This window comes from Urocitellus parryii, chromosome 6, assembly GCF_045843805.1.
Source record: "Urocitellus parryii isolate mUroPar1 chromosome 6, mUroPar1.hap1, whole genome shotgun sequence".
Taxonomy (NCBI): Eukaryota; Metazoa; Chordata; class Mammalia; order Rodentia; family Sciuridae; genus Urocitellus; species Urocitellus parryii.
This window is the reverse complement of record NC_135536.1, coordinates 134,683,004-134,710,636: the sequence shown is the minus strand read 5'-3', so window position 1 is coordinate 134,710,636 and position 27,633 is coordinate 134,683,004. Positions and strand designations below refer to the sequence as shown.

General features: G+C 47.5%; 1 pseudogene; it reads left to right on the top strand.

Annotated features, from left to right (window-relative positions):
- Positions 1-1,148: 1,148 nt before the first annotated feature.
- Positions 1,149-4,688, top strand: LOC113182284 (nuclear envelope pore membrane protein POM 121C pseudogene; annotated as a pseudogene).
- Positions 4,689-27,633: the final 22,945 nt, after the last annotated feature.

Genomic DNA, 27,633 nt, shown 5'->3' with positions numbered 1-27,633 from the left:
GACAGAGCTGCTGTCTTTGGAGGCCCATATTCACCTCTGTTAAGAGAGTTGCTGCCACTCCCTCCATTCCTTTGCACTAGCCACATGTTTTTCATGCACACGGTGCGTGCGCGCACACACACACACACACACACACGCACACACACACCCCAGACATGAGAATTTAATGTACACTGTTCATCAGATAAGGGAGACAGTTTATTGAAGAAAATGTTTGCTGGGGCTATTGCTCTGAGCAGCACCAGGGTGAGTGGCTCAAAGAGAATCAATTTCATCCAAGAAATCTGAAAAGAGACAGGAAGGGGAGGGGCTCACTTCAGCAGTAGCCAAAGAGACAAGGCAAGGGAGCCACAGCTCAGGCCAGGAAAAATCCTTCCAAATTGAATTTCTGGCCCTGGTGGAGACAAGCCAGGGCTGCTGGCCAGAGAGGCCTAACCTCTGTGGAAGAACCCTGGGTTCCTGGGTCTGAGAGTCACCTTTGGCCTCTAAGGAGGCACTTGAAAAGGAGAAAAGCATTCCAGGAGGATAGTGCTCCTCTGTAAACTACCCCACCACTGATATCTGAAGACCTCCTTTTCTCCTTCACCCTTAGCATCTTACTCCCTCCTGACTGGAAATGAGGAGTTCCAGAGACTCTACCTCCAGAACAAGGTCTTAGAGGTGGGACAATTCAGACAGAAAGGCAGGAGGCTGGAACAGGGGCATTACCTTCCACCTGTGAAGGCTCCAAGGAGGAGGCAGCTTCAGGCCAGGCTTCACTGCACTGGATCCAAAAGGAATCTTTAATCACTCCTCGGTGGGCTGCTCTGAATCCGGCAAAGCCCTCCCTTGGACATCACTTGGGGAGCACCTGAGTGGGTGATGCTTGGTTAACTGTGAGGTCATGATCAATACTATGTCTACAAAGGAGCATGCTGGGGAAGTGATGGCCAGATTGTGTATGCGTATACCCGCGTATGCTTGTGTGACTATGCACACTGCGTGTGCGTGCCTCTGAGTATGTGCGTGCAACCAGAGCATCATCGAGCCGAATTCTGCCCCGTCCACCGCCCTGATAGCCTCTCCAACTCTGAGCTGATGGATCACACACCTTCTGGCCTGGGGTAAGAAGGCCGCGAAGAAATCTTCCCTGGGACTCGGAGCTGCTTATGTCTCTGGCGGCTGTGACTGGAGAAGGCGAGCGGCAGCGGCCCCCGATAGCTAGCACCCAGGGCTTGGCTCGGGGCTGCGGCGGGCCAGCGCGGGCGGCGCTGCTGGGCCTCGCGCCGCTGGGCCTCGCGCTGCTGCTGGGCCTCGTGCTGTACCTGGTGCGTGCAGGACCGTTGGTAGCGTGGCTGGCCGTTGGGGCTACCGCGGTCTGGTGGCGACTGAGCCGCGAGTTCCGTGGCCCGCGAGCCGCGCCGTTGCCGTCATTCGTTCGCAGCCAGCGGAGGCAACGAACTCGGCTCGTCTCGCCTCTGGCCAACGCGGCAGCAAACGGAAAGCTCCTAGAGCCTCGGACTCTGTTCAAAGGACTCAAACCCGCCCAACTGCTCCTCATGGGCAGCTACCTGGATAAGTCCGGCCCTCCGCAGCCTGCCACCGCGCAGGAGGGCAGGGACCTGAAGGAGCGGCCTGTCCGCCGCCTGCCCACCCGCTCCTCGCCACCTACACCTGCGGCCCAGCGGGTCCCGCAGCGCGGTTACCCCTCTCTCCCGACCCCTTTCCACGGACCCCCCAGGAGGTCTATGCCTAGGGAGTGTGGGACTTTGGCCAATCCCTTTGTGATAGCTCCTCCAAGACGCTATCCGATTCAGCAGGCCCAGTATTCCATGCTAGGGGTACTGCCCACGGTGTGCTGGGATGGTTGTCAGAAGAAGGCTGTCCTTTCGGTTCGGAACTCCAAGATGGTGTGCAGCCCAGGGACTGTGAGGATTGCCCCTCCGGATAGCAGGTTAACTCGTCGTCTCCTACCAGGGCAGTTAATCAACTCAACCCTGCCCTCACCATCTGGCAATGTCCCAGACTCAGGTGCAAAGGAGAATGATCTCAGAGAGGGGAAGAAAAGGATCGCGGAGGAAGACCACCACTTACTCGATGATGGTCAGGAGAATAAGAGGAGACGCCAGTCTCCATCGGGGCCCCTGGTGGCCAATGGAGTCTCCACTTCTTCTGTGCCTAACTCTGGGTCTCTGAAAAGAGTTCTCCCTTCCCAGAGCTCAGGAGAACATTCGAGTAAGCGATCTTGTACCTCGCGGGTTAGCTCCCTGACAAGCACGTGCGGCGTCCGTTGTTCTGGCCGCAATGCGATCGCCAGTTCTTACAGTTCTACCCTAGGCATCTCTCGCCAGCAGCTGTGGAAGAGGAGTGGCTCCATTTCATCTCCCTTCTCTAGCCCAGCTTCCTCCCCAGAGAGGCCAGCCAAGAAAGCCAGAGAAGAGGAGCCACGTCAGCATTCCAGATCTTCGACGACTCCTCGGGTGGCCAACAAGGAGTCCCAGGGCCAGAGGGCTGTGGACACTCCCGCTCAGAAGCCGCCGAACTCGGGGGCTTCCCCGTCTACACCGGGCAGCTCCAGACAGCGCAAACGGAAGATTCCGCTGTTGCCCAGGCGACGGAACCAACTGACCTTGCCTTCACCACCTCAGCTTGGTTATCCCATCACGGCTGAGGACTTTGACCTGGAGAAAAAAGCTTCGCTCCAGTGGCTGAACAAGGTCTTAGAGGACAAGACAGATGTTCCTCGGAAGTTGGTCAGTGAGAAGCCACCCGACACTCAGCCTTCTTTCACCCTGCCTGCTGCGAGTACCACTTCCTCAGCAGCCTCCTGGCCAGCCGTAGGCACCAGCCTGAAGAAGACGCAGAGTGTCCCAGGGCCATCCCTCCCAGAACCTTCACCTCTGAAGACACCCAGTCTTCTGGACTCTCTTGGCTCTTTACCATCAGGGCCCCTGCCAGTAACCTCTTCAGACTCAAAACCCACAGCCACTTTTTTGGGACTGGTCCCTGCTTCCTCCACAGCACCAGTCGCTGACACCAAGACACCTCCAGCCCTTCAGGCTGACACATCTACCCCCTCCCCCATGCAAGGAGTGCTGTTTGGGGGCATGTCAAAGAGCGAGACATCTGACCCTTCCTCCCCAGGTGCCCTAGCCATGTCTTCTGCTTCTCCCACCGTCAAGCCTATTTTTGCAATGGCACCTAAAAGTGAGAGTGAAGGCCCCTTGCCATCCAGTCTAGCCAAACTCCCCACGATGACCAGCACTGCCACCTCAACTTTCAAGCCCATCTTTAGTGACCTAGGGCCACCTGTGGCTGTGCCCTTGTCTGCTCCCTTTTCCTTTAAGCCAACAACTGCTGTGACGGCTGCTGCAGCCCCAGCTGCCCCTCTGTTTGCTGGCCTGGCCACTGCCACCTCTGTCGTGGCTTCCACCACCACCACCACCACCAGTGTGTCCAAAGACTCTAGTTCCAAATCTGCTTTTGGCTTTGGGGTCAACAGTGTGGCCAGTACTGGGAGCAGCACAACTAGCAGCATGACTTCCGCCTCTCAGCTCTTCCCCTTTGGGGTGCCCTCTGCTTCTGTCACCAGCTCTGCCAGGGCCATGGGCTCTGAATTCCAGTTTGGCAGGGCCCCCATCATGCAGACATCCACAGCAGTGACCACCTTTGGCCAGTCTCTGCCTGGTGCTGTTCAGATGGCAACCACCACCACCAGCAGCAGCAGCAGCAGCAGCAGCATTGCTGGCTTCCGTGGCTTGGGTGGCTCCCTCACAACCTCAGCCCTGGCCGCCACCTGCCAGCCTACACTGACTTTCAGTAACACAACCACTCCTGCATTCAATATTCCCTTTGGCTTGAGTGCCAAGCACCCCGTTGCAGCATACCCAATAGTCATCCCCCAGCCCAAATTTGGGGCTGCCAATGGGCAGCAGCAGAGGTCCACCAAGCCAGCCCTAATCCCAAGCTTTGGCAGCCCTTTTCCTTTTGGGAACTCTGGGGCCCCTGCCCCATCTGTAGCACCAGTGCTAACACCAATGTCAGCGCCGGCATCAGCGCTGGCCCAGCCGGCCCAGCCGGCCTTTGGCAGCTCAGCGCAGACAGGTTTTGGCTTAAAAACCACAGCCTCAGCCTTCAGCGTCCCTGCCAGCACAAAGAAAGCCTTTGGTGTAGCCACCACCTCTGGCTTCAGAGCTACCACCCACACCACTAGCAGTGGGACCAGTAGCTCAGTGTTTGGCAGCTCAACTTCGTCCCCTCTCATGTTTGGGGGACCTGTAGCCCCAAGTGTTGGACTCAGTGTGGCTGCCCCAGACACCAACTCCACCTCTGGGGCATTCAATTTTGGACCTGGACAGAGTGGTACCACAGGCACCACCACCCCCTTTGTGGGGGTCTTAAGTCAGAATGCCCTGGGGATTCCCAGGGGGGGAACACCATTTGCCTTTAACGTGGCCAGCACATCTGAGAGCAAACCTGTGTATGGAAGCATCTCCACACCTACGTTTGGGCGAAGCACCCTAACCGCTGGAGTGGGCACAGCGGGCAACAGCCTTTCCTTTGGGGTGTCCTCTATACCCACCCAAGGCTTTGTTGGAGTCGGGTCCTTTGGATCAGCAGCGCCTTCATTTTCCATTGGTGCAGGACCCAAGACCCCAGGTGCTCGACCAAGACTGCAGGCCCGAAGGCAGCATACCCGTAAGAAATAGCTTCTGTCCCTGTCCCCATCTCCATACCCCTGTCCCCATCTTCATTCCCTTGTCCTCATCTTCATTCCCTTGTCTCCATCTCCATTCCCCTGTCCCCGCCTCCATTCCCCTTCCCCGTCTCCATTCCCCTGTCCCCACCCCATTCCCCTGTCCCCCTCCCCATTCCCCTGTCCCCCTCCCCATTCCCTTGTCCTAGCCCAAATCTGGACCTCAGCACCTACTAGGAAGAGCCTCTGACTCTTCAAGTTCCATAAAACAAAACCACCCTAGATCTCTAGCTTCAGCCACCAGGGTGGTGGTAGTAGCCCAGGGGCTCTTTCCTTTCTGGAGGAAGCAGGCACCTCAGGGAGGAAGCAGGCAGTGGCAGGGCCGAAGCCTGATACCTGTACTTGAACAGTTGCACTGATGTTGAGAGCCGGGATGGTGTCTGGCGTTTTGCCAGGGGGAGTGCTTGAGAGGTGGCACCAGGAAGCCATTAGGATGGTGATGGTTGAGCTCTCCCAGAGTTCCTGAAGAGTTTGTGTGCGTGGCGTTAGCGTGAATCTACAAGTGGCTCGTGACCTCCTGGTTATTTGTGCTCAGCCAGGCTGCAGGTGCAGCTGAAGAACTAAAGGAACATCTGTACATACTGTCGGCTCACTTCCCTCACTCATTTAGTATGTCACTTAGTCAGGTGGCCTCCCTTCCCACCTTTTCCCCCCAAAGGCCATCCTTGCCAGAGCATGCAATGCACACAACTTGAATCTCTGTTGCATTTGGTGGGAGTGGATAAAATGAATAATTTTCATTCACAAGCGGGGAGGTCTTTTGGATCAGCAGCCCCTTCATTTTCCATTGATGGCGGGACCCAAGACCCCAGGTGCTCGGCCAAGACTGCAGGCCTGAAGGCAGCACACCCGTAAGAAATAGCTTCTGTCCCTGTCCCCGTCTCCACTTCACATTATTTATAAAATAAGAATTATATTTATATAACATGGGCAAAAGGGACTCCAGTCCCTCAAGAAAGCTGTCTGGGACAGCACTTGAGCCCTTTCTTTACACAGAGATCACCCAACTGTGCAGCTAATGCCTGATCACCGGCATTCATACTTACCACTTCAATGAACCAAGATGGAAGGAATTTAAAAGCTTAAATACAAAAATGAATTTTTACTTTGTTAAAATATTTTAGCACATGATTCTTCTAAAGAGGATGGGCATGGCAGCAGTTTTACTTGCTTGGCTGGGTTATAAGAAGTGGTTCTCTTCCTCTGGTCTTTTTGCCTGGGAGACCCCAGTGGGTGTTGCTTGGGCTGCCCCCTTTCGCCCTGCCAAGTCCGAGTCAAGTCTTATCTTCAGCCCTCTGCCAGTTTGGCCCCTAAAAACTTGGTGGCTCAAGGCTGTCAGGCTGGCAGAGCTGGGAGTGACAGAAGGTCCTGGAGAGGGCAGGATGCCTCCAACTGCCCTCAGCGGCCGTCTCCACCTGCTGGCCTCGCTGCCCATTGTCTGCCTCTCCTCTTTGGGAGGAGTATGAATTCCTATGCCTAAATTAAAAAAAAAATATTTAAACTTAAAATTTTAACAAAAATTCATTTTTTAATTTAAGCCAAATTGCCTTTTAAATTCCTCCAAGCTTGGTTCATTGAGGTGACTAAGTATGATTGCTGGTAACCAGGAACTAGCTGCATAGTTAGGTGATGCCTGTGTGGTGAAGAGGCTCAAGCGCTGTCCCCAGGCAGCTTTCCTGAGGGAGTGGAGCTCCTTCTGGCTGTGTTATATAATTCTTATAAATAATGTAATGGAGCTGTATCCTTTTGTGACTAAGGTTGAATATCTTGTGACAGGGGACTCCCACCCCAAGAACAGTGGGGCACCTGTGTTAGCCTGGCTCTGTGCCAGGCTGAAAAAATAACTGAGTCCCAAGTCCCAAATTCCTGTTAGGGTTGGAGGGGTAAGAGTGGGCCACATGTTTAAAAATGAAGCTTCTACCTATGCCTGATGTAAAGTGGATCCTCTTAAATTTATGGGCTAGTTCACCTCAGCTCTGCGGGCAGGCCACTCGGCCCAGGAACACCTTGGTGGGGAGGCGGGCTGGTACCACCTGGGCGTGGGTATGTATATATGTATATGTTTGTGCATTGGACAGAACAGGAGGCTGAGGTTTTTCCATTATAAATAAAAATTTAATTCCTGTTGAATCTAGTTGGACTTTTTAGTATGAATGTGACATTTTCCTTCTTGCTCATGTCATTAAGAATAAAATTTTTTTTTTTAAAAAAAAAGGACCTTGAAGGCCTGGAGTGAGGGGCAGGACTGTGGACCCTGCCCCTACATCCCGGCAAAGCTCGTTCAATCCAGACTCTGGGGAGATATGTACCAGGTTTCCCAACAGCATACACAGCAGTGGAACTTTCTGAACACCATGCCACTATGTGGTCTGAATGAGGTGTCCCTTTATCTTTCCTCCAGGATTGCCACTCTGTCAAGGACCTTTAGGTGTCATTACGGGTATTACATCCACTAGAACTGTCAGGTGCAGTGCTGCAAAGTGCCTGGAAAAGCACCTGGCACATAGTAGGCGTGCAAGATGTACTTGTTAAAGGAATAAACTTTTGCTTTATTTATGCCTCACACTCGCCCCAAAAGAAAGACAGCTCTGTCTTAGGAATTTGCCAGGGAAGAAGCTAAGGTATAGAAGCTCAGTAACTCACACCAAGTCACTGAGCTTGTGAGGGATGGAGCTGGGGCTAGTATCCATGTCCTTCTCACTCCAGAGCTCATCCCATCTTCATCCCAACATTATAGCATTTTAAACCATAAGAGGTATCATCTTAAACTTGGGGGTTGTAACAGATTACATAAGATACAATGTAAATCTGAACAGAATGAATTGCTGTGGCCAGGATCAGTCAAAGAGGCCTAGTGGGAACTAGAAGAGGGGAGAAAGAATGGACAGGGATTTCAAAGAGCCCCAATTCATTTTTTAATTTAAGCTAAATTGCCTTTTAAATTCCTCCAAGCTTGGTTCATTGAGGTGACTAAGTATGATTGCTGGTGACCAGGAACTAGCTGCATAGAAGAGAGGCCCTTCTCCAGTAGCCACAGCTATGCCTCATTAGGACACAAGGACATAAAACCCCTTAGGGCCAGGAACCCTCTTTCAATAAGACCTGGATCTGGTAGAACAGTGGCAATAGTACAGAAGCTGAGCCACTTTTGAATGAAGGAAGATTCCCCTTCCCCCTGGCTACTAGCCAAGGTAAGACTTGCCGGTGGCCATTCATGATCTGGGACCTTGATCCTGCCCCACCCCTCCACTGCCCAGACACTCCATGGCAAATCAGCCACTGCCATTCTGGGGCATATAGAAAGTTTAGACATCAGGAACAGGTTTCCTTGGGGTCTGATCCCCTTTGACCCCTAGCTGACCTGGGTGGGACCTGGTGCTACCACTCAGGCCAGTGCTTCTGAAATCCAGCCACCTCTATCTATGCCTTACATTCCCCTGCTTTTCAGCTCAGGCCTTTTGTCCCTCCTGGACATTCCTGTCAGTCCCTAAGAGCTCACGCTAGCCCCTCCAATGCTGAACCCCAAGCAAAATCCCTGGCCCTTCCCCCAGAGCAGAGCTACTCAAACCACTGCAGAGGGGTCAGGCTCTCCTGGCCATGGGGAGATCATTATTTTAGAATGTGCCCGCACCTTGAGGAAGTGTCAGGGCACAGAGCAGAGTGAAAATAACAAACCAACACCACCCGACAACGAACGCCACACAACAGGGACCTGACAAATGAAGAAAATAACTTAAAGGGGGAAAAAATGTTTAGTGCTCTGAATCTTGACAGGGCCACAAGAGGTGAGACTGAAGTCTCCAAAGGGCGAGTTCTCCAAATTAGGACACTGTCCCTGTGGTACTGTGCTTGGCCCTCTTCCCTGTGTCAGGGGTCACCAGGCTAAGGCGTGCCAGTTTATTCAGAGGGCAGATGCTGGAGGTTCCCTCTGGAGGGAGCGACACTTACAGGCCACGTGAAATGATCAGAAATAGGGTCACCAGCCCCAGGGTTAGAGGGGGAGAAGATGTCAAGGAGAAAAGCCCAATGGCACAGACAAAAGGGGAAGGTCAGAGCAAGAGAAGGGGTTGGACAGGGTTTAGAGAGGTTCCTGAGCCTAGGACAGCTGCTCCTACCCTTCTCGTATCATGAGGGGTTTTGAAAGGGATGTCGGTCTTCACTGCCCATCTTCTACTCCTCCTGTTCTAGTAACAGTTTCCACTTCCCCTCCCAAGACCACCTCCCCCATGCTCAGTCCATGGTTTAGGGTGGTGTCCCAGGGTATTGCATCCCCCACCATGTCAATAACTCATGGACTGGCTTGAGAGTAATGCCGGTGGAGAAAAAGAAACTTAGGGTCTGACCCCTTGGCAGAGGCAGGGCATAAGCTTCTTACTGGGTATAAGCTTCTTACTCCACCATGTGGAGACCCCCCCCCCAAAAAAAAGGGGCAAGATCAATGGACAAAAAATTATGGGATGAGAGAGAGTGAATGGCATTATTTGGACCCTTGGAGCCAGCTATACCTGACATTTCCGTTGCATAAGTTGGAAATTTTTATTTAGGTTTAAGCCACTCTGTGTTGATTTCTGTCACTTACAACCAGAAAGATTTTGATTCATCCAGATGTTCCAGGTCCATTAAAGAAGTCAAAACAGGATGTCATTCTGGCTGATGCCAACCAAGTTCAACCAAGGAAACAGAGAAGATTGTAGCTGGACAGAAGGTTTCCAGATTATTGCCAGAGCTGATGCCACAGGACATCCTGCAGGAAGCCAGAGGGACCAGTGACCAGGCAGTAAGGTGTCACTGCATCATGGCATGTTTTTGCCTCCTGGTGGCCAGAGAGACATACTTGATGGCAGTCCATACTATATATCAGGGATAGACACAAAGCTCAACATGCCTCCTCCCAACCATAGCCTTTCACGAGGGCCAGGGGTCCAGTCCCACGTGGTACAAGTGGCCTCTCCCTCTGGTGCACTTGCCTGTAAAACTTGGGTAGAGACAGAAACTGCTGATCCCACCCTGCTTTGCGCAACTGTGACTTCTGTGCTTACTCTATCACCCCGCTAAGTGATGATCTCTCTATTGTCTGTTTAATATAATGGACTTGTGAGAAAGTTTTATTTTGTTTTGTTAGAGAAAATGATTCTGCTTACACCTTTCAAATTTAAGAACCAGTCATTTTTTAGGCCACGATTAACCATGTACAAGACAGGAGGTCCGGCTCAGCTCTGTTTACTGGCACATCTCCACCTTACAATAGGATTTATTGACCCTATGGCCCCACTGTAGGCAACATAGCTTTTTTTTTAAAGTTATGGTCATATACACATAGCATGCAGTTTACCATTGTGACCATATGTGAGTTTACAGCTGAGTGGCTCAACTACTATCACATTATTGTGCAATCCAACTCCATTGTCCATTTTCAGAACATTTTTATTTTGCAAAACTGAAACTTCATACCCATTAAATAACCCCTCATTCCTTCCCCCCACAACTCCTGGCAACCACTGTTCTACTTTGCATCTCTCATGAATGTGACTATGCCACGAGTAGAATCATAAGCATTTGTCCTTTAGCAATTGGATGATTTAACTCAGCATAATGCCTTCAAGATTTACCTAAGCAACCCAGCTTTGAGACATTTTGTGTGTGTACCCACTAACTGTGGCACTCGGTTCTTTACTGAAATGGTCATTCATCTGCTTCATTTCATACCTGGGAAAGGGGAAGTTCAGAGATACAGTGTTTTGAAATGCAGGCCCAGCACCCTATCAGCAGATTTGAATTATTTAATATTCCTGGAACTGAGCTACTCGTTCCTCATGCATCTGGAACTCCCTCTTGAAATCCTTCTCTGACAAGCAACAAGGAGTCAGATGATGACTCCATCCCATAAAAAAAAATGATAGAGGAAGACTGTCATAAGACCCAATGAATAATACGGTTACCTATTGATTTGCTTTTCTTGTCTCACATTTCCAACCAACCTCATAAGTCTGGAAGTAGGTGATTTCAGAGGAGGTATCATAAGAGGGTTTGTGATGCTTCTCCCAGGCTCAGAAAATAAAACTTTATTAAAGTGAATTCATGGGCCTTAAAGAGAATTGAGCATTTGTTTTTAAGACTCCTACCAAAAATAGGGACACAGGTGTACCCATGGGCACGGTCATGCATATATGTCATCAGGTGGCACCCGATCCTCTTCTGAAATTTTTCCAGACCAACCAATCTGCACTAATTCTTCTTTCTCTGTCATTTCTGGATTCTATGTGAGTTAGCTTCTATGTGGAGTTTGGAGCTTCTTCGTCTCACACCCAGAACTTTTCAGGTGTTTCTCCAGCTATAACTCTGCATCTGAGACTTGCCCTCTGGCCCCAGGCATCACCCTCAACCAATTTTGATCCCAGATGCTTCCAGTCCCAGCCTTGAAAACAAAAGGTCCAGGGAAGGGGAGTTTAAACTCCCTGGAGAGCTGGTTATCCCACTGTGACATATTTCTTCTCATGGTAGACAAAAGGAAAACCTGAGACAAACATTTGGACACAAATGGACCAAGAATTCCAGCTCCTTGAAATCTTCTTCTGGTGCTGGCCAGGGAATCCCTATACCCTATCTCCTGTCCCTGTAACAACATCCTTTGACCTAGCCAGGAAGTTAGGGACACAGAGTATATCTATACCAGTCTATTATGTAACAAACCCCATATCTAACATAGGTCGCATCACCTGGACCTCATAGAAAAGGTGAGACTTGAATAACTCAAGCCTTCAGGAAAACATGGATATTCCTCTGATTGAATGGACAGGTTAGTCTTGCCCCATTAATATGAACAACAAAAGCCTGAATTAGGAATGTACTGAGAACCTCTGGTTTCATATTATGTAAGATATCACATATGTTGGCATACAGTTGTAATATTACCTTAATATATTTTTAGCATTTGTAGCGTTGTTTTGATAGCTCACTTTACATTGATATCAATTTTTGTGTTCTTGCTTTTTGTCTTGAGTAGACTTGTTTGATTTTTATCAACTTTTAGCTGTATTATTTCTTTTCTATTTCATATATTTCTGCTCCTACTCTTATTTTTTCCTTCCTACTATCTAATTTGAAAATACTTTGATTGTTAATCTAGATCCTTTCTGAAAGAAGTACTTTAAGTTATAAATGTTCATCTGAGTACTTTTTCATCCCAGAGAGTCTGATATTTTAAGCTTTTATTATCATTAAGTTCAAAGCACTTTTTATTTACCTTTCTTGTGCTTTCTTCTTTGACCTGTGAGATATTTATAAGTGTGCCATTTAATTTTGAAGTGATTGTGATGGGGGGGTGAGGTGCTATATATCTTAAGGTGATTGATTTCTAACGTAATAAATCATGCAGGAAACAGTCTTCATGATTTCAAAATTTAAATAAAAATAATGGAAATGCTTTTTATATTGATTGTATTGGTTACCTACATGTCAAACCATCAAAACTGATCTAAGTTCATGATTCAAACATATGCATTTTATTGTATTTCAATTTTACCTCAATAAAGATATGAAAAAAAGTAAACTTTAAAATACCCAGTCAAGAAACACATGGGTAACTGGGTGATTTGGGTATAATACTCTTTTACTTGCTAGTGCCTCTTTTTGGCCCTCTCTTTAAGTATCTGTAGTAGAATGTTGGTAAATGGTATTTTTAAAATAAAAACTGGATTAAAAGGAAAACTGAGATGCTTCTATATTTTTGTCACTAATAATACTTTTGTAAATTTAAATGGAAAACCACTTGTATGAATTCGAACTGAGTTGCAGTTATGCCCTCAAGCTTAATTTAAAATGTGCTTTTTGATTAAAATTTCTATAAAGATGAATTCCAATAATAAGAAAATACATTTCAAAGTTAAAAATAAAAAGAAACTTCTGGTCTCATTATTCAACAAGCATACATGTCCACCTAAGATAAATGGTAGGTAGAAAGAGAGCTGGATGGACTTGAGTCCAAAGGCTGATTTTTAAAAGATCTCTGTATCTTAATTCCACTTTCACAAAAGGAAGGCGATGTGTTCTAGGTCAAAGGGTTGGAGAATAATGTGAAATAGTGGATGTAAAATTGCTGGACATTTTGCCTGACACAATAGATCCCTAATGTCACTTTTCTTCTTTCTTCCCTCCTTCCCTTTCTTCCTATTTCCTTCCTTTTTTCCTTCCCCCTTTGAGAGATACATTTGATTGGGTCCAGGCAGAGAGCATTAATTGACCAAGTACCCTGAATCATTGTGTGGTTAAAGGTGGGTGTCTACACTCAGCAATTTCTTCCTCCAGTCAAGGCCAAGGACCTCTTGCAACTTGGCTGTCCCTCACTCAGTGCCTTCCTCTGTTCAACCGGCCACAGGTTTGCACTTGGACCTTAAGGCATTCTTTACCATATACTCCAGCATCTTCAGCTATTAATAAAGTGGTTTTTTATCCCATTTGGTTCTTTATTTCCATTCAATTTCTTGAAACTTCAAAAAAGCATAATTGTCAGGTAAGGGCACAAGCATTCCTAGGTTTTAACAGACAGACCTTCAACCTTGAACCTTAACCGTACCACCAACAACCAATGAGACAACTTTTGCTAAGACTGGCCAAATTCTTTGGATGCTTAGCAAGAAGTCCCTTCAGCCTTGATCCTTGCCCAAACCCCAGCCAATCTGTCCTCAAACTACCTCCCCTCACTAAGATACCCCCAACCTCACCAGGGCTGTTTTCATTTATTCCTGGCAAGGGGGAAAGGATTAGAAGAGGCCAAAACTCACCCACAAGGCAATGGCCAGCCTGCAATACACAAAGCACAAGACACCCCTCACCTGAGAATAGTCCTAGGGGAAAAATGGCATCTAATAGGAAGGAAGGAGAAGAGAAAGGAGGGAAGATGAGAGATAAAAATGAAAAGAAAGCAAAGAAGAAGATTCTTGCTATAAAGAAGAAGGGTCCTCCACTTCCAGCCTCAGACCAGCAGTCCAGTTCTCTCTGTTTTAGGTAGGTCAGACTTTGTGGCTAAAAAAATTGATGCTGTCCCCATAAATATAGTTCATATTGCATTGCACATATTTATAAATATAAGTGCTGTAGCACCACCACATTGCCTGTGAAGAATGCAGGCAGGTTGTGATTAGAGGTGAGCCAGTTCCTGATTGTGGGTTAATTAGCTCTGCTAATAAACTGCCTGTAGCTTTATTTAAGAAAAATAACATATTTCATCTTAGGTAGAACAATTACAGTGCATGTAAAATAGATATTTTTGCCTCGTGAGCATTTAACATGCTTTCTTTGAGGAAAACACACACACACACACACACACACACACACACACACACACTATTTTCTTTTTAAAAAGTAAAAATATCCAACAACCCCCCCACCCCCCAGCAATATGTTCCCTGATTGGATTGTAGTGAGGATGAACTTCAAAGGGGTTCCAGTGGTTTTCCAGTTCAAGAGCTGGTCTTTGGCTGATGGCCATTGGCAGCAGAACAAGTCGGTGACATCAACTGGATCCCAGCAGGAGTCTGGGGGCTGCAAGATGAAGAGCAATGTAAATTGCTAAACAATAGGACTCAAAAAAAATACCTTAATTAGCAGTGAGAGGGAGGCTTGAGATGGGCATCCCCAGGATTTGGAGAAGGTGCCAGCAAGGCTGGCAAGCCCATGAAAGAGAAACAGCAGGAGACAGCAAGAGTATGGGTGGTCCAGGGCAGCAGGGTAGAAACATGGCCCCAGACACAGTTATCAGGAGACATGTGGATCCAAGGTCTGCATTAGCAAGTGTCTTGGAAACTTGGAGGTGGAAAAGATATCAAAACTTAACTTTTTCTGTGATAGCAGATACCTGACCCAAGTACTACCTCTTGCTGTCCTCCTGTGCCCCTTTGCAGACATGGATAATTGGTGGTAGCATTCTTTCCTATGGATCCCAGGCAACCATGATGAATTAATTGGAATTGGCAAACCTCCTTGACACCCCTGATCTAATCTGCCTCTTTGTTCTAAGATAAGAAAAGTGAGATCCAAGATAAAATCGTGTTGTTTTGAGTATTTTAAGTGACTTTCACAGAGGTCTCCTGAACTTCCATTACAAACCCTGTCCAGGGGACTTCCAGATATCTGAAGTTCCTGGTTTTCATCAAGGCTCATCCTCAAATAAGTCACAGTAATTCTTCCAGAATCCAGAACAATAATGCACAGGAGTGCAGACAAACAAAGTAAGTAATATTTGTTCCTAAGCATTACCTTCAGGTGAAGGAAGATTCAAGAAATAGATTGGGAGGGGAAGGATCAATGGAGCCATTATATTGCACACAGTAATTAGCTTTCTCCATGGGCACCCAGCCAGGTGATGACAATGTCAACCAAGATGAGCACTGTTCCAGTCTTCCAGTTAGGGTATCTTAGTTGCTAGAGTTACCATAACAAAATATCATAGACTGGGTGGCTTCAACAACAGAAATCTATTTTCTCACCATTCTGAAGGCTAGAAGTCCAAGACCAAGGTATCAGCAGGGTTGGTTTTTCCTGAGGCCTCTCTCCATGGCTGCCTTCTTCCTGTCCCCACATGGTTATCCACTTCTCTGCGTTGTCCATGTTTCAATCTCTTCTTATAAGGGTTCCCGTCATCTTGGATTAGGGCCAACCCTAAAGACCCCTTTTAACCTTAATTGCATCTTTAAAGCCCTGTTTCCAGGTAGAGTCACATTGGGGGTTAAACCTTCAATGTATGGATGAGGGGAGTGTACAATTTAATCCATAGCACAAGGTTATCAAATCATGGCCCTTAGAGATAGAGGGACCTTGGAGGGCATGGATTCCCACCACCTTTCTAGTGCAGGACTCCCTCTGTAGGATATGTGGGTGCTCTTCTAGCTCTGCCCCAATAGCAGCAGGAGCTCTGCCTTCACACAAATACAGGTGTATGGAGAAGCTTGCAATGCTGACAAATGATGATTAGCAGTCCCCCAGTGTGTTAGACAGAATATGGAGATGTGCATATAGAAGAAAGGATTGGAGAGTTGTGACATGGCTGGCTTTGAAGGTGGAGGAGGGGGCCACAAGCCAAGGAATGAGTGGCCTCTAGAAACTGAAAAAGGCAAGGAATCAAATTCTCCCTAGAATCTCCACAAAGGAATGCAGCCTGGGCACCTTGATTTCAATATTGTGAGACATATGGTGAACTTCCACAGAACTCTAAGACTAATAAATCTGTGTTTTTTTAAACCATCATGTTTATGGTAACTTGTTATAGCAGCCACAGGAAACTAATACAGCCACCTAGAAATGCTAATAAAGGGGGAGGGGGAGAATGGAGAACAAAAGCCCCAGAAGGAAAGCTGACAGGAGTATTGAGAAAGGAGGATATCAGAGCTCCCACCAGTTGGGAGAGTGGCCCCCCCTGTTCTCTGTTGATAGAGCATTTCATATACACATTCCCACTGGGCTGATGTGATTAATTTCTGGGCCTAGCTCAGCACCACTCAGGATAAAGACACAAAACCATGCCTCATGGATTCATGGACTTGCACTGACCTCTCTGGTGGGGCCTGTAGCCTCACAGGGTAAAATTGGCTAACAGGAATCTCTCTGCAACAACACTGTTAGCTCCTCCGGCCAGAGCTATCAGCTTTTTATATGGATAACAAGACCCAATTTTGGAGTCAAGCCTAGGTTTTTAACAACAATTTGAAGGGAAAGATGACCCAGAATTCCATCTGCCCCTTTAGAAGTTAGCATCTATTAAAGTCCTGTGGAAGCATGCTCGTTCTGATAAAACACTCTTCTTGGTGGCAGCTTAACCCTTTGAATGTCAGCCTTCTCCTTAATGTCAATTATCTTCTCCCTGGACTATTCCCTTTATCCCCAAGACCCTTGGCACACAAGTCAATGAACCATAAAGACCCAGCCCTGCTTTGGCAAGATCCCTGGGGAGGGAGAAAGCCAAGGAGGGTGAGGAGACCTTAGAAGCCATGGTTTATGCCAGGCCAGGGAGCCAGGCCGAAAGCATGCTGTCCAATCCCAGGAAGACTGGCAGATGATAAGTGCAGCCAGCTTTCCCTGTTCTCCCAGAGCCAGAACCCAGGGACATGTGCAAGGCACGTCTGGGCTTTGGTGTAAAAATAAACCCAAGGCTGTCAAGCCCTAGCATATTAATGACAATTAATGATTCGCTCTAATCCTCCCCAGCTCTCCGTGGGCATCTGTGACATGCTTCGGGATGGACACCCCTCCCCACTTTCCCCACCTCCTGCAGATTCCATCCATATGCTGAGCTGCTTGGGAATGCAGATCTGGGAGGGAAAGTTAAGAGCCAGAGATGCCCACTAGGAAACCCCTGCCTGAGGTTAGATGGAGAAGTCCAGCCCATCAGCCCTGGGTAGGGACTCCTTTCCACCTGCTCTCCCTGAGACCTGCAGGGCATGGGCAGTCGAACCTCCTTTCCAGAGCCTCAGTGCTCGGAGCCGTGGCCAAGGAAACTGAGACCTCAAACACACTCCTGGGGGTTTCAGGTGCTCATGCCTTTTGGCTCAGACGCTGTTCAAAACACAGCCCCATGTCAGCCCTGTTGATCAGCCTCCCCTGCTCAGGACCCTAGGTTCTATATGTGAATGGCAGTTGCTCCTGGCCCCTGAAGACTCTATCCTCCTTAACTGCTTTTCTGGGCTAAGTTCTTCTCAGAGGTGAGTCCCTTCCAGGTGTCCCCAGACTGAACCAGACAATTTGCCTGGTTATCTAGTCTCCTGCATATTGTAACTTGGGCAGGCAGAGACCACATCTGTCATGATCCTCACATTCTGTCCCAGTTGCCTAGCCTGAGGCCAGGGGTCACAGGTGCAGAATAAATGTTGGATATCTGCCTGGTCAACTGGTCCCAAATGGAAAGTGGTGGTAGAACTCTACCTCACTCGTGCCAAGTGCCCTGTGTGCATCAACTGTCTCCTTTGATCCTCCCCACACCAGATTCCTTAGGTGCTGTTACTACCCCCATTATTTAGAGGAGGAAGAAAATAAGGTTTCTGCAGCTGAAATAACTTTCCCTATGTCCCACAGTTCCTGGGTGCTGAACTATCAAGTTACATCTACCCAGTTCCATCATGGTCACTCAGCACAAGCATGTCCTTGCTTCATCAGATTGTAGCCTTCAAGGCCATTTGCCCCAAAGAGACCAATATGGCCTTTGAAGCAGCCCCAGGAACTGGCTTTTTGTTAGACTCCCATTTTACAGATGAAAAAAACTGATGCTTAGAAGAGCAGAGCAAATTTCTCTTCCCCAGAACAGAGCTGGGGTTCAGGAAACTGTCAGGAAACTGTTTCTGTGAGAAACAGGTGCAGAAAACCAGAGAGGGCCTTGAAGAGGAATCAGTAAGAACTGGCCCTGAGTTTGGGCTTATAGCCGAGAGTGCAGAGGCAGGAGGGGGTTGCTTGTGTAGGAAGTAAAATGATTTGCTTTCCTGATCATCAGGCCAGACTTTCTCTACAAATCTATGGGTGGGTGCCTGGGTGGCTCCAGCCCAACCCCCATACTTGTAACCCACTCACAGGGGAGAAGGCAAGGAACGCAGGAGGAGCACCAGCTTCTCTGATATATAATGAGCAAGAGATAAAATCTGCTGAGATAAAACATAGCCTTTTTTTTTTTTTTGCCAGTTCCATTTGGGATTAAGACTACCAGGAAGAAGGGTGAGTCCCTTCTTTGTAGAAAAATTTAAAAAAAAAAAAAAACTAAACACTGACTCAAAAGAGCCCTGCAAACTGAGTACCTTGAAGACTTTCTCCCACCAGTTTTGAAATCTCTCTAATTGGGCACTTAGCTAGGGTGGGAATGAGAGATTCTTGTAGCCATTATGGAAACACACACAATGAGGAAATTATTGCCTTCTTAGTCCTATATGGAACACCAATTATTCTGTGCTGAACCTACACTGGGTTTCTACACAGTAAGTCTTTGGAGGCAAAGGAAATCTCCCTCCCCTTGCCCCCAGTCGGCCTTAGTAAAAAGAAGTGGGTTGCTGTCATTGACTCAAATTTAACCACCAAATTCCCCTTTGAAAAGGACAACCCCAGCCCAGACAGGCCTGGAATGTCATGCAAAACACCCAACTCTGAAAGGTTTCTGCTTCCTGTTTCAGGCATCCATCTGGACAACACCACTGCATTTCAAGCAGTTTGGTGGTGAGGTCACTACTCTATTTGCCACCCAATTCCTCCATTCACCTGCCTTCTCATCTCCTTAGGCATGGGTGGGGGTGCCTCCTGGGGACCCAAGGTGAGCTGCGCCTTTCGTCCTTGCCCTTTCTTACTCCCCCAAGATGCAAAATCATGGGATTTCTATCCAACATCCGCCTCACCTAAGAGAGCAGCACGTGTCTTCTTGAGTTTACTTATAGAAAAGGATAGCAAGGTGTGACAAGCCTGCCCCCTTCTTGACCTGTCCACACAACCAACAGCCAGGCATGTCTCAGCAAGTACAGGGCAGAAACAAAGGGACATTTGCTGAGTTATTCAGCCGAAGCCTGCGCAAAGGTCTATTATGCCTAACATTTTTCCTCATGTTGCCTGTTTATGCATGAGCATGTGTGCATGCGCATGCACACACACACACACACACACACAAACACACATGTGCACACACACAGCACACACTGCCATCTCGATTGCCTCTGTAGAACACTGGTTCAGGCTGTCCAGCCTCTCTTCAGATTACTGCAATAATGTCCCATCATGTCCCTCGCCATTCATCTCTGATCCAGCTCTGCCCACTTTTAAGAGCTCAGTTAGGATGATGCCTTGTTGACACCCCTCACCATTCTGTTACCTCGAGAATAAACAGAAAACCTTTTAACTGGCATGCAAGGCCTCTCCTAACCTGACCCTAGGAAGCCCCCCAGCTGTCCAGCAGCCACACTGCCAACTGGCCTTCTCCCTGTCCCCCGGTGCACACGCCCACACTCTTCCTCCCTGTGAGTGCGCTCATTCCACAACTTCTGCCTCCGTGGTCCTCCCCTCCATCTCTACCTGTCAAATCCCACCTCACTTCCAAAGCCCAGCTCAGGTGTCACCTCCTCTACACATCTGCCCACATTCAGCACGGTGCCTGGCAAAAGTGGGACATTTTCACATGGCTACCTCAATGCAGTCTTTGCAGTGCCACTGATTTAGCTCAGCCACATCAACCTCTAAAATCCCTGAGACCCACCTTATTCTACCTCCCACCCCACCCCTGATTCTCACCCTTGGAGTGAGAGTTGTCCGGAGGATCATTTGGGTGATGGGATGAAGATGTCTGGTATATGCATTCCTTAGTTTTAAAATAGCTGGGAGCATAATGGTTTGGTTTTTCAGTGCATCCAAACATCTCACTGCTGAAACAACCATCAGAATCTCCTATTCTCTTCCCATCCTGTGGCAGGTCCTCCATATACTGGTAGGATCAGTGATTGAACAAATGAATGAGTAGCTGTCCACAGCTTGGTAGAATCTCCTTACTCCTGGTGCGGGCTGAGATAACCGGCCTGACTCCCTACAGCCCTCCTGTCCACCAGGCTCCTAAGCTGCCCTGCCCTCTCTGCCCTTCCCATCTTAGAGAAGTGGAAAAGGAAGCATGAGGAACCTATGGTGGACCCACACACACAGTGACCAGTGAGGGGTCGTCTTGCAGGAGTCCCTGCTCTCTCCCTGCCTCTGTCCAGTTAGCTTCTATCTGGATCCTGAGACCAGGGCTTATCCTTTCCCCAGACCTTGGAAGTACCTGTATCCCCAATTTTCCACTTCCTCCGTGGTTTGGTTTCCTTGTACCCAGACACTGGAGTCCCTTCCTTGAACCTCAGCCGTGGGACTAAAAACTCTGCCACCAGCCTATACCTGTGTCCAAGGCCTCCCCCAGACTGCCCATGACCAGGTACTGCTGTTCTCCTGCCAGGGTTCTAGTGATAGAGATGGGCTCAATTCCCACTTAACCTATGACCTCTTCTTCTTGGCGCACACCTAGATTGCATTCTGGGAAACACAGTACAGCTGCAGAATGTTTTCGGATTTAGGAACAATAGAATGCGGGGGAAAGTGAAGGATTTCTGTTCCCCACCTCCAGACCCAGCCCACAACACACCTCTTATTCAGTCTTCCACACTCTTCCCCTCCCACCACTCCTGTCTCCCTCTCTCTCTCTTGTCTTTCTCTCCTCCCTCTCTCCCCCTATCTTCTTCTCCTATCTTCCCCTCTTACTCCCTTCTTACTCTTTATCTCTTCTCTCTCATCCTTCTCTTTTCCTCTCTTTCCACTCCCTCGGCACCCCCGCTCCTTTCTTTTTGAGTGATTGCAAGAGAATGAGGCTCTAGACTTCGCTGCCTAATAGGGTAGCCACTAGTCACAGCAGTAATTGAAACTTAAATTACCTAAAGTGAAAGAAAATTAAAAATTCAGTTCTTCAGCGCTACTAACCACATTTCAAATGCTTGCTCACCACAGCACAGATGAGGAACATGTTCACCCCGGCAGAAAGCTCCCTTGGATGGCGCTGCTCACGGAGCCCCCGCTGGGTGACATCTGGCCCTTGAATAACACTGCTGACCTTTACAAGAACGTGATGTGACTGAGCAAGAAGTGCCCGTTGATTGAGTTAAGTTGTTGAGATTGGAGACCGTCTGTGACAGCAGGCTGCCACAGACAGTCCCAAACACTCGAGACCCAGTGCTCAGCCACCCTGGCTTGTCATCTGTGTCTGCCTCCCAGACCCCAGCGGGTAGGGCAAGGGGCCAGGATTTGCACCTCTCTTTATGACCTTCCTCCCTCACCAGAGGTCTGCAGCTCTTGATATCCTTCCCCTAACCTCTGCATTTCCCAAATGCCTTTGGCCTCTTTTGCCAGGTCCATGTACTGCCTCTGTTATCATTGACTTACTGTCTTTCCTCAAGTGGACTCCTTTTTTTACTTGAAAAATACATTGAATAAATGGAATGCTAGTTTTATTTGCCATTTTAGTCAGAGAGAATCAATAGGATGTATATAAAGAAATGTATTATAACTGGATGTGGTGGCACATGCCTGTAATCCAAGTTGACTCTGGAGGCTGAGACAGGAGGATGGCAAGTTTGAGGCCAGCCTGGGCAATTAGGTAAAACCCTTTCTGAAAATAAAAAAATAAAATAAAATAAAAAGAGCTGAAGATGTAGCTCCATGGTACAGTACCCTTGGGTTCAATTCCCAGTTTCCTTCTCCCACCCCAAAAAAAGGTATTATAAAGATTTAGCTCCCATGGTTATAGAGGTTGATGGCTGACAAGTCCCAAGATTTCCAGTGAGCAAGTTGGAGACCCAGGAGAGCCAGTGGCATAGATCTAACCCAAGTTCAAAGGCCTGAGATCCAGGAGCCTTCCTTCTGAAGGCTAGCAGGCTCAAAACCCAAGAAAAGCTGATGCTTCACTTCAGGTCTGGAGGAAAGATGAAACCAATGTCCCAGCTCAGGGCAGCAGACAGGAGGAAGTGCCTTCTCACTTTTGGGAGGGTCAGCCCTGTTGTTCTACTCAGGCCTTCCACTGATTGGATGAGGCCCACCCCCGTTCCAGAGGGCAACATGATTTATTCAGTCTAATGATTTCAGTGTTAATCCTATCCAGAAACACCCTCATAGTTGCTCTGAGACTAATTCTTGACCACATGCCCTGGCACCCTGTGGCCAGTCAAGTTGACACAGAAAATTAACCAACACTCTTGCCACAAATAGAAGATCAATACAATGAGAACCTAACACAATTGTAAAGCCCAGTTACAACCTATAGCCCATGTTAGGCTCCAAGCCTAAGGTGCGCTGGGTTTTATCATCTTGTGTTGTTTTTTTAAATTGTTGTTGTTGTTCTCTGTTTGTTTGTTGATCTTAAAGAGGGAGATGAGCAATTCTTAGGAAGATATTACAGGTGAATTGATACTACACTAAGCCTTTTCCCTTCAAGTAATCAGAAGTATTATAGGAGAATCCCAAAATATCATTTCTACTATATGATCCGTCTCTCCAGTGCACATCCATATCCCAACTCCAGTGACCTCCAGCAACGCCAGGTAGGCTTCATTTCCACTTGGGAGGCCGAGACCCCACTTGATGACAGTCGTCTCTCTCTTGATGCCTTAATGTAGGAACCACTTAATAAATGGTAAATGAGTGAAGGGACGGCCAGGACCATTCTCTGACCTACTTGGCGGTTTCTGTCAGCAGCAGAACATCATGACAGAGGAAACAGGACTAAAATGTTAAACCACACTAACAGCTCCACCTCCCAAAAAGCTCCTGTGGCACTTAGGGGCAGGGCCATGTCTAAAGGAATTAAAACATTCAATAGCTCCAGGGCCAGATTAAGCCATTTTGAGGCTCAAAACTATGTTTTGCATCATCCAAAACAACACCAGAATGTATTTTTTCAGAGAAGGAACATTGGACATTTCTATCTAAACAGAAATTAAAGCTGCATATATATACAAAAACACAGTGTATCAAAGCAGAAGAAAGGAGGGGGAGAGAGAAAGAGGAGAGAAGGTAAAGAAGAAATAGAAAATGGGGAAAGAGGAAGAAGAGAGGAGAAAGGAAAAAAGAAAAATGGCCTATCTGAAATTCCATCCTGGCTCTCTCCTGTGTGAAACTCATCCACGATATTTCCCTTTCTGATAGAGATAAGTCCAAACTTCTTTTTAGATATACAAAGTAGGCATCACTGATATTGAAATCTCTCTTATACCCAGTGTCTTCAGGTCCCTACAGAAAGGGCAAGAAAAAGCCATCTCCAAAAAAGAAGAAAGAAAGAGAGGGAGGGAGGGAGGGAGGGAGGAAGAAATAGTCATTCCCATGCACACTCATGGATCACCCTGAGACGTCTTCAGCTCACACAGCCCTCCTGTCACCCCTGAGCTGGAGGAATTCTCCCAGGTAAACACAGGGTTCCAGGAGCTATTTTCAAGTTTCTTAAAAAACCTAAAGGGTTTCATATATTTTCTTGTGAACAAGCCTATTAAATTACCCACAGTTGTGGAGAGGGGCCCTGCGCTTACCTTTAATGCTACATTCCAATCATTTTGTTTTTGCTTGTCTCCCCCAAAAGAGTATGAGCACCTTAAAACTGGGAATCATGTATTTGTCTGACATCACTTGTTTTTTTTAATATCCTCAGTGCCTGGCACCTGACCCTTAAGCAATGCCTAATGAAAAAAGACATCAAACAAATGAATGAAACAAACAAATGTGATACTGCCATGTACTGCTTTAATTGCATACTTTATTATATGCCTTTGATTAATTGAAATGTGAAGGCAAATTCATTAGTAGTAAATGTGGATTGTTTGGAAGCAAAAAAAAATCACTCAAAATAAGTGGAAAAATATATAATAAGAGGGGTGCTAGGCAACAAAGAGACTGGGAGTCTTTGAAGACACAGACAAATTCGTCTCCACATACAAGGCCTCAGAAACCGGAATCTCCCCTGGGAAGCTGCCGAGCCCCTGGCGGCTGTCTGAATCTAAGCCCATCAGCTCCAAAAATGCAATTTCTGCAAGTAAGATCTGGAGGCCACCAGCATAAGGAATCTGTTAAAATGCAGATTCCCAGGATCTCCCCCAGACCCAGACAGTGAGAGTATCTAAGACCTGGATGTGGGACTCTACATTTTCCGGAAGTTCTCTGGCTCGTTCTTGAAGCATATTAAAATTGGAGAACCTTTGCCCTGAGGGTTTCTGGTCAAACCCCATTCCAGCCACCTGCCACCCAGAGCTGGGGATAGGCTCAGAGCAACTAGCTCATCCCCGCACTCCAGCTGTGAGCGCTCATCTCTCACCTGGGACTCATAAACATTGTGTTAGAGAGAAGATACAGAGAGAACCAGGCATAAATCATGCTCTTCTGCCCCTCTTCCCACCCTTGCCTTCCCTTAAGGAAGGCCCTGCCCCGGGGACTGCTCACCGGGTATTTCAATAAACTCCAACTGGCCCTTTATCAGATGGTCCAGTCAATTAGAACTTCATCAGGAATCAATTTGTGAGACCCAGCTGAGATGTAACTATAGATCAGAGCAATGGCAACTGATTATCCCACTAATGGAATATTCCATTGATTAATTGAGTATTTAAATCTTTCAGAACGTGGCTATGCTTGCTGCCATTGTCACTGGATGAAAGGAGTAGGAGAGTGTCGCAAAGAGGAGGCTGATGGTTCTTTCTTCATTTAGCAGCTCTCAGCAAAATAACAGTTCTGCCCAGAGTTCTCAGGCAGCAGAAGCATTGCAAGGTCTCTGGCACAATGCAGAAACCTCCCTCCACAGATTGAACCACCAGAGGAAGATTCTGCAAGGCTGTATGCAGACAGCCTCAAAGAAGCATCTATACCAGTGATTCTCACACCTGAGAATCACCTGGAGGCTTGTGAAAACACAGACCCCTGGGCCTGGCCCCCACCCCTGCCCTCGACACCTGTCATTCAGCCAATCTGGGGTGGTGCTAGAATTCGCATTCTAAAAGGCTCCCCCGTGAAGCTGGGGCCACACTTTCAGGAATGCTTTCCTCCAATTTACAAACATACATGTTAGCAAGCAGGGGTGGGGTACAGATATTATCTGATACCTACTTGTGTGTTGCAACCGTCTGAAAATTTTTCAATGCACATAATCAAGGCCAAGGCTGTATTGACAGCAATCATAATCTACACGTACACGCTATTTCAATAGAGGGATGGGTTATACCATACATTTTATTAGGACCCTTGATTAAGAATGAGGTTTGGTTTGGGGGGTTTCATCCTGACTCTAGTTCTCAGCTGTGTAACTTTGGATAAACCAACTTAGCTTCTACAGGCCTGGCTCCTTATTCTTTTTTGTTCCGTTTTGCTTGGGTTTGGTTTCTAGTACTGGGGATTGAACTCAGGGGTGCTCTACCACAGAGCTTCACTTCAGTCCTTTTTATTTGTTTGTTTATTTTAGTTTTGAAACAGGGCCTCACTATATTACCCAGGTTGGCCTCAACTTTGCAATTCTCCTGTCTCAGCCTCCCTAGTTGCTGGGATTACAGGTGTTACTGCCACATTGGGCCTCTGAGTTTCTTGTTCTTATGAGAAGGACTCATTCCTGCATCATGATAGGTGCCTGACAAGAATGTACATAAAGCACTTAACGCTGTGCTTGGCACATTGTGAAAACACAATAAACAGAAGCTATTACTACTATTACTGATATCCAATACCTAAAAGGTCTCAGAAGTCGGGTTCCCTTTGGGGAAAAGAGCAATGTGATTGCTGTTTGCGGAGAAGCAGATGCTTCTGCTTAAGGGCTGGGAAGAGCCTGGGAAAGCCCCTTGCTCCTTGTTTTCTTCTCTGGGTAACCGTTCTGGGTCTGCCCCACAGCCTGACCATGGTGTTTATGATGTTCAGGTTGCCCAGGGCTTGAACAAAATTCCCTGCACAGCTGGTAGATGCTAAGAAGAAAGGGAACTGGCGTTCATTAAAGCCCTACAACATGCTATGCACTTTATCATAACTGATCTCATTTAGTCTTTACTGAAGCCTAAATGGTTCCATATAATATTTCCATTTTTCAGATTTGGAAACTGAGACCCAGATAGGGCGAGAAGCTCCAAATAATCAGCTGGTGGGCTGGAACTGGAGCCCAGGTTTACCTAACTCTAAAGGTTGGTACACTTTGCACTGTGTTGTGCCATGTCCCAGTTCTGGGAGTCTGTCTGTGTGTAGGTGTGAGTTTGCAGTGATTGATGAATCGTCCTGAGACCCGGCAGTGTGGAGGTATATATAGACATGCCACCCAGGCAGATGTGGCCCATCTGTATTCAAAGCACACTGGAGCAAGTTATTCAAGTCACGCAGGATTCAACCTATCCCCCGAGGACTCTTTTAACACTAGGGTCCACATGGTGGAGTCCGCTCTTTCCCTGACAAATACAGATTGCTTCATTGGTCCTTAAATTTTCATGTGAATGACCTACAAAGCACAAAGAATGACAGTGGTGCTTGAATTATTTTAGCCTGTAAACCACTTCAACAGGGGAAAAGATTCCATAAGCCACCTATTGTGTCGCTCTTAAAAACGAAAGACATCCCCAGAATTAATGGCGAGGCTGGTATTCCTTCCCATGAAGTACCCTGAGTGATGTCTGATTTTCAAAAAACTATCACTCCAAACTGGACAAATTAGTCCTAAAAGAGATAAACGTCCCAAAACCTAAAGACCTCTTGTTATTTTGTTTGGAACTGTCCCCCCAAAGCTCATGTGTTGAAAGTATGATCCCAAGTTTAGAGAGGTTCAGAGGTGGGGCTTTTAGGCAGTGTCTAGGGCTCTGACCTCATCAGTGGATTCATCATGCTGCTGGATTAATCGGCTGAAAGCTGAACATACTATAGGGTGGTAATTATCCTAGGCAGGTGGGGCGTGGCTGGATAAAGCAGGTCACAGGGGATGTGGCCTTGGACTGTATCTGCCATGGCCCCTTCCTCTCCGTTGTCTCTGTGCTTCCCGGCTGCCGTGAGCTGAGCAGCTTCCCTCCGCCATGCTCTTCCACCAGGATATTCCGCCTCACCTCAGCCCTAGAGCAGTGGAGTTGGTCGACCTTGATCTGAGACCTCTGAAACCACGAGCCAAAATAAACTCCTCTCGGTTGTTCTTGTCAAGTATTTCGATTACGGCCACAAAAAGCTGACTAACACACCTCTCGTGCCCATGTCTGAGATATCATTTTTCTCCTAAGGATATGAGCCCAGGTCTTGGGCATTAATAAAAAGTCAGAGAGGGTAAGATGCTCGGATTAGTCTGTCTGCTCACAGCCCCAACTCTCATAAATATGCTTTCCCATGTCTTTATTTCAGCTGTTTGGGGTACCCCAGGAACAGATCAGCATCCAGGGAGTCAGTTC